The following is a 7,379-nucleotide window of genomic DNA, read 5'->3' on the forward strand; positions in this document are numbered from 1 at the left end:
GTTAGATCTCATGGAATGCAGGGAGAACTTGCCATCTGGATACAGAAATGACTCAAAGGTAGATGACAGAGCGTGGTGGTGGAGGGTTGTTTTTCAGATTGGAATCCTGTGACCAGTGGAGTGCCACAAGTATCGGCACTGGTCCACTACTTTTCATCATTTATATAAATGATTTCGATGTGAGTATAAGGAGGTATAGTTAGTAAGTTTGCAGATGACACCAAAATTGGAGGTGTAGTGGACAGCAAAGAAGGTTACCTCAGATCCCAACAGGATCTTGATCAGATGGGCCAATGGGCTGAGAAGTGGCAGATGGAGTTTAATTCAGATAAATGTGAGGTGCTGCATTTTGGGAAAGCAAATCTTAGCAGGATTTATACACTTAATGGTAGGGTTCTAGGGAGTGTTGCTGAACAAAGACGCCTTGGAGTGCAAGTTCATAGCTCCTTGAAAGTGGAGTCGCAGGTAGTTAGGATAGTGAAGAAGGCATTTGGTATGCTTTCCTTTATTGGCCAGAGTATTGAGTGCAGGGGTTGGGAAGTCATGTTGCGGCTGTACAGGACATTGGTTAGGCCACTGTTGGAATATTGCATGCAATTCTGGTCTCCTTCCTATCGGAAATATGTTGTGAAACTTGAAAGGGTTAGAAAAGATTTACAAGGATGTTGCCAGAGTTGGAGGATTTGAGCTATGTGGAGAGGCTGAATAGGCTAGGGCTGTTTTCCTTGGAGAGTCGAAGGCTGATGGGTGACCTTATAGAGGTTAATAAAATCATGAAGGGCATGGATAGGATAAATAGACAAAGTCTTTTCCCTGAGGTGGGGAGTCCAGAACTAGAGGGCATAGGTTTAGGGTGAGAGGGAAAGATATAAAAGGTGCCTAAGGGGCAACTTTTTCACGCAGAGGGTGGTGCATGTATGGAATGAGCTGCCAGAGGAAGCGGTGGAGACTGGTACAATTGCAATATTTAAAAGGCATCTGGATGGATATATGAAAAGGAAGGGTTTGGAGGGATAGGGGCTGGGGGCTGGCAAGTGGCACTAGATTGGGTTGGGATATCTGGTCAGCGTGGACAGGTTGGACCGAAGGGTCTGTTTCCGAGCTGTACATCTCTATGACTCTATATCAATGACAAAAAGCAGTGGACCCAGCATGGATCCTTGTGGCACACCACTGTTCACAGGCCTCCAGTCTGAAAAGCAACCCTCCACGACCACCCTCTGCCTTCTACCTTTGAGCCAGTTCTGTATCCAAATGGTTAGTTCTCCCTACATTCCCTGTGTGTTGAAACTTCACTATTTCCATTCTATTGTTAGGATTCGAAATCCTATCATTAGTTGAAACACATACTATTTACATGGATCATTATTTGACTATTTGAAGGACTGAAGCTGGCCCTTGCTCGGTATTCCACTCACATGCCTTCCTCACAATAGTTGTGACTGTGAACTCATACTGGCGAAATCCCACAGCGACTTGTGTTGCGCCAGGTCTCCGAGGAATTGTATTCCGTCACTGACCCACCTTTTAGGGGACACTCCCATTGCTGAGCCAAGTGTGGTCGCTGCAGCTATTCTGTTGTTTTGTATCCCAAAGACAACCATTTCTCGCGGACTCAAACTGTTAAAACTGGAAGATAACATTTCCTGAAAAGGAACGGGATAAGAACCGGGAAGGAGAAGAAAGGAGCAGAGATTGGGAAAGTGAAAAGCAATTCCGGCTGGTAAGAATTTAATCACAATTCGAGAAAAGTTGCTGGAAAATGGGAGGGGGTAATGTTTTGAAAATCTGGAATTTATTTGGAAAATAAATTCAATCCAATCGGATTTCTAGAGAGAATAGAAGGCTGATTTATGTCAATGTCCCATCGTCTGGTCCTCGGGTTCAAGCACTACAGTAAACCCAAATCTTTTGGAAAACTTGTTGCGCTAAAATATTTTACTTCTGGTGTTTTGGTTCATTTCTTTCTGTTGCGGAATTAGTTATTGGAATTATCAACTAGCAGGAATGACTTAACTCTCAGCCAGCTCCAGAGTTACTTTGCTGATAACCTTTAATGTAGAAATCAAGCTCATTTTTATTCCGATTTATTGTTCGTGATTTCTATAGTGTTCCTGGAACATTGCATTGTGTTCAACATTTTCTGGCAATATTTTATCTGTGTGCTATTTTAGGTTTACTGTGTACGGTGTTGACAAAGTTATATTAGACCAACATTCAGCCATTTGGACTGGACGATCCCAGATTTGATTCGCAATCTGGCCTGAGTTCCCCGATTTGTATGTCTTTTCAAAATATTTTAAACATAAAAATGCAAATATTTGTCCCCGTTCGGGATCGCAGGCTATCTGACAGGCAGAAGGACAATTATTTGGCTGAGAGAAGGATAAATTCGTAATCCGTTGAAATCATTTAGGAAGGCTTCAAGAAGCGAAACCTAACTTGAGTATATTTGACTGTTATTATTGGCAGCTGAAATGTCCAGCCAGTCCCTCCCTTGTCCTAACTCTTTTGTAGTGGAAATTAAAATCGCAGGCACATTGCTGCTGTAGAAGGGACAAAAAGTGAAAGAAAAATGCATCAAAATATTGAATGTTAAGCTGCCAGGTGGATCTCACGAGCAGTCTCCAGCCTGAGATTTGCAATGTAATAATTAAGGTAATAATTAATATAACAAGCTTACTTTCCCAAGGATATTAGTAATTGTATGATAGATGGTGTCAGTTGTCTCTTGCAACTGCAAGGTAATGTAACTGTCCCCAGGTCCATCTAAGAACATGTGCATGAATAGATCATATGGCCCATAGAGCCCACAACACCATTCTGTACAATCATTATGGACCTTTGACTCAATTCCACTTTCCCACCTGCTACTCATATCTCTTGATTCCCTGAGAGGAAAAAAAAGCCTTGAGTATGTCCCATACTTGAGTATCCAGATCTTATATCCTGTGGAATACAAAATTTCAAAGATTCACAGCACTTTGACTGAAGACATTTCTCCTCATTTCTGACTAAAATAATTGGCTTCCTGTCCTGAGACTGTGCCCATGTCTTCCAGATCCCCCTAGCAGGAGAAATCATCACTCAGAGTCTATCCTGTCAAGCAACTTTGGAATGTTATGTGTTTCAAAGAAATTACCACATATTTTTCAAAATGACTGAGAGTTTTGACCCTATTTACTCATTCATTCATCAGCCCATGAGATATAGGAACAGAATTTGGCCAATCAGTTCATTAAATCGTGGCTGATATGTTTCTCAACCCCATTCTCCTGCCTTCTCCCTGTAATACTTGATCCCCTTACTAAGCAAGAACTAATCTATCTCAGTTTAAATGCACTCAATAACGTGCTTTCCTCAGACCTCTGCACCAATGAGTTCCATAGATTAACCACCCTCTGGCTGAAAAACTCCTCCTTATCTTAGTTCTAAAGGGTCCTCCCTTCACTCTGAGACTGTGCCCTTGGATCCTAGATTCTCTTAGTCATGGAAACATCTTCTCCATATCCATTCTATCTGGCCTCTCAATATTCTGTAAGTTTGAATCAGATCTTACCCCTCATCCTTCTAAACTCCATCGAGTACAGAACCAGAGTCCCCAGATGCTCCTCATATGACAAGCCCTTCATCCCTGGCATCATTCTTGTAAACCTCCTCTGAAATGTCTTCAACCCTAGCACATTCTTCCTTAGATACATGGCCAAAAACTTCTCACCTTATAACAAACACAGTTTGACAAGAACTTTATACAACCTCAGCAGTGAATCTCTGTTCTTGTATTCCTTCCCTCTTGAAATGAATGCTAGAATTACATTTGCCTTCCTAACTGCCAACTGAACATGCATGTTAACCTTAAGAGAATTAAATCAGGACTTCAAAGTCAATTTGTGTTTTATATTTCCTAAGACTTACCCCATTTAGAAAATTTAGAAAAGGACTTAGGGCCCTTGATGGAAGTGATGGGGGTGACGTGCCTGCAGATTTTGCATGTTTTATGATTGCAGGGGAAGGTACCAGGGGATTCAGAGGAGTTGGTGGGGAGAGTGGCACGAAAAGATTGGCAAAGGAGTGGTCCTGGTGGAAGGCAGAGAAGGGTGGGGAGGGAAGATGTTCTTGATGGTGGGGTCTAATTGGAGTTAGCGGAAATATTTAAACATGAAATATTGGATGCAGAGACTGGTGGAGTGTAGGTGAGGAGAAGGGGGAACCCTGTCTGGAGACTGTCACCAGAGATGGAAATGGATGTTTACTATAAACCCACAGACTCCCATAACTACCTGGACTACACCTCCTCCCACCTAGTATCCTGCAAGACGAATATCCCCTTTATCCAACTCCTCCACCTCCGCTGCATCTGCTCGGACGAGGAGACATACTACTCCCAAACATCCCAGATGTCCACCTATATTGAAGAAGGTGCTTATCCTTCCTCTGTCATCCAGGCAGCCCTCCACCGTACCTCCTCCATTCCCCACTCCACTGATCCAAACCCCCCCCAAACACAATAAAGCTAGGGTCCACCTTGCCCTCACCTTGCCACCAGTCTCCGCATCCAATATATCATCCTTAAACATTTCCACCAACTTCAGTTAGATCCCACCACCGAGAACATTAAAACCTGCTGGCACACCACCCCCTTCACCTGCAACTAGGGCCCCAAACAGTCCTTCCAGGTGAGACAAAGGTTCACCAGCCTCTCCTCCAGCCTAGTTTACTGTATCCGGTGCTCCCCTATATCATCTTCTCTACATCAGGGAGACCAAATATAAACTAAGGGAATATTTCACCAAGCATCTCAGCTGGGCCAGCAGGGGCTGACCAGACCTCTCAGTCACTGCCCAGTTTAATTCCCCTTCCCACTCCCTTTCCAACATGACCATCCTCGGATTCCTCCAATGCCACAGTGAATCAGACTGCACATTGGAGGAACAACACCTCATCTTCCACCTGGGTAGCCTACAGCCTGGAGAACTCAACATTGAATTCTCCAATTTCAAATAACCTCCGTTTCCATCCCCTGACTCCCTTTCCAGCCACTTGCCCTCCCTTCCATTCCTCTGATCTACCCGACCTTCCAGCTACCAACCAGATTCACTCCTCCCATCGTCCAACCAGGCCGTGCCCTTTACCTGTGTTCACCTATCACTACCTCACCACCCTGCCCTCTCTCCACCCAAAACCGTTCCCCAACCCCCTTTATCTGTAGCTCCCTTTACACCCATCCAAGTCCTAAAGAAGGGTTACACCGGAAATGTTGACTTCTCCACTTCCTGATGCTGTGTGGCTTGCTGTGTTCTTCCAGCCTCCTGCTGGAAACAGTAGAGACAGATGACACTGCCAGTCCACGAGGCGGCCAGGTCTGTCAATTAAAAATTGGTGTGGAGACAGAGCGGAAGAGTCGGACATCGCACCGAGCCGTGGTAATAGGGGACTCCATAGTAAGAGGAACTGACCGGGGTTTTTGTGGCAGCAGATGGGACTTAAGGATGGTGTGTTGCCTTCCTGGTGCCAGGGTTAAAGACATCGCGGACAGAGTGCAGGAAATCCTCAAGGACGAAAATTCTACAAGAGAGATGGTTTGCACCTTAATAGGTTAGGGACCAACATTCTGGCAGGCAGGTTTTCGACTGCAACACAGTATGTTTAAACTAAGTAGCGGGGGGGAGGGGACAAACTGGATGTTTAAGAAGGAAATTGAAGGGAAAGTTAGAACAAGGAAAGTCAAGAAAGACAACTGTACCAATGTGGCAGAAAACTCAGAAAGGGATCATGCTGTAAGGTTGAGTCAAATAGGAGTTGATGGGAAGGGTGAGGGCAATAACAAATTAAAAATACTATACATGAATGCACGAAGCATTAGAAATAAGATGGATGAGCTTGAGGCTCTTTTGGAAATTGGCAGATACGATATTGTGGGGATAACTGAGACGTGGCTTCAAGTGGACAGGGCCTGGGAAATGAATATTCAAGGCTACACGTGCTATCGTAAGGACAGACTGACGGGCAAAGGGGTGGGGTGGCCATGTTGGTAAGGGATGATATTCAGTCCCTTGCGTGGGGGGCCCTAGAATCAGGGGATGTAGGGTCAGTTTGAATAGAGCTGAGAAATACTGAAGGTAAAAAGACCCTCATGGGAGTTATCTACAGGCCCCCAAACAATAGTCTGGATGTCGGATGTAAGTTAAATTAGGAGCTTAAATTGGCCTTTTGCAAAGATGTTAGGACAGTTATTATGGGGGATTTCAACATGCAGGTAGACTGGAAGAATCAGGATGGTATTGGACCTCAAGAAAGAGACTTTGTGGAGTGCCTCAGAGATGGATTCTTAGAACAGCTGGTGCTGGAGCCGACCAGGGAGAAGACAATTCTGGATCTGGTATTGTGTAACGAACCAGAATTGGTCATGGACCTCGAAGTGAAGGAGCCATTGGGAAGTAGTGACCATAATACAATAAGCTTCAATCTGCAATTTGAGAGGGAGAGGGTACAATCGGAAGTGACAATATTTCTGTTGAATAAAGGAGCTATGAGGGAGGAGCTGACCAAAGTTCAATGGTGCAATACCTTAGCAGGTATGACAGTGGAGGAACAATGGCGGATATTTCTGGGTATGATACAGAAGTTGCAGGATCAGTTCATTGCAAAAAGGAAGAAAGATCCTAGGAGGAGGCATGGCTGATGAGGGAAGTTCAGAAACATATAAAGTTAAAAGAGAAAAAGTATAACATAGCAAAGATATGTGGGAAAACGGAGGACTGGGAAGCTTTTAAAGAACAACAGAGGATTACTAAGAAGGAAATACGCAGAGAAAAAACACAGAGAAAAAAATGAGGTACTAAGGTAAACTGGCCAAAAATATAAAGGAGGATAGTAAAAGCTTTTTTAGGTATGTGAAAGGCAAAAAAAAATGGTTAAGACTACAATTGGGCCCTTGAAGACAGAAACAATGGAATATATTACGGGGAACAAAGAAATGGCAGATGAATTGAATTGGTACTTCAGATCTGTGTTCACTGGGGAAGACACAAGCAATCTCCCTGAGGTAATAGTGGCTGAAGGACCTGAATTGAAGGGAATTTATATTTGCCAGGAATTAGTGTTGGAGAGACTGTTAGGTCTGAAAGTTGAAAAGTCCCCGGGGCCTGATGGTCTACATCCCAGAATACTGAAGGAGGTGGCTCGACAAATCGTGGATGCGTTGGTGATTATTTTCTAGAGTTCGATAGATTCGGGATCGGTTCCTGCGGATTGGAGTGTGGTTAATGTTATGCCACTTTTTAAGAAAGGTGGGAGAGAGAAAGCAGGAAATTATAGACCAGTTAGTCTGACCTCAGTGGTGGGAAAGATGCTGGAGTCTATTATAAAGGATGAAATTA

At 44.0% G+C, this 7,379-nt stretch overlaps 1 protein-coding gene across 1 annotated transcript in view; it reads left to right on the forward strand.

Annotated features, from left to right (window-relative positions):
* The first annotated feature begins 1,579 nt into the window (after positions 1-1,579).
* The window catches only part of fhdc2 (FH2 domain containing 2), an 88,849-nt gene continuing 83,049 nt past the window's right edge, over positions 1,580-7,379 (forward strand). The window contains exon 1 of the mRNA XM_043705302.1: positions 1,580-1,723. The gene's annotated coding sequence lies outside the window, so the exon portion shown is untranslated. The remainder of the gene's footprint in view (positions 1,724-7,379) is intronic.

Source organism: Chiloscyllium plagiosum, chromosome 15 (assembly GCF_004010195.1).
Source record: "Chiloscyllium plagiosum isolate BGI_BamShark_2017 chromosome 15, ASM401019v2, whole genome shotgun sequence".
NCBI classification, from domain to species: domain Eukaryota; kingdom Metazoa; phylum Chordata; class Chondrichthyes; order Orectolobiformes; family Hemiscylliidae; genus Chiloscyllium; species Chiloscyllium plagiosum.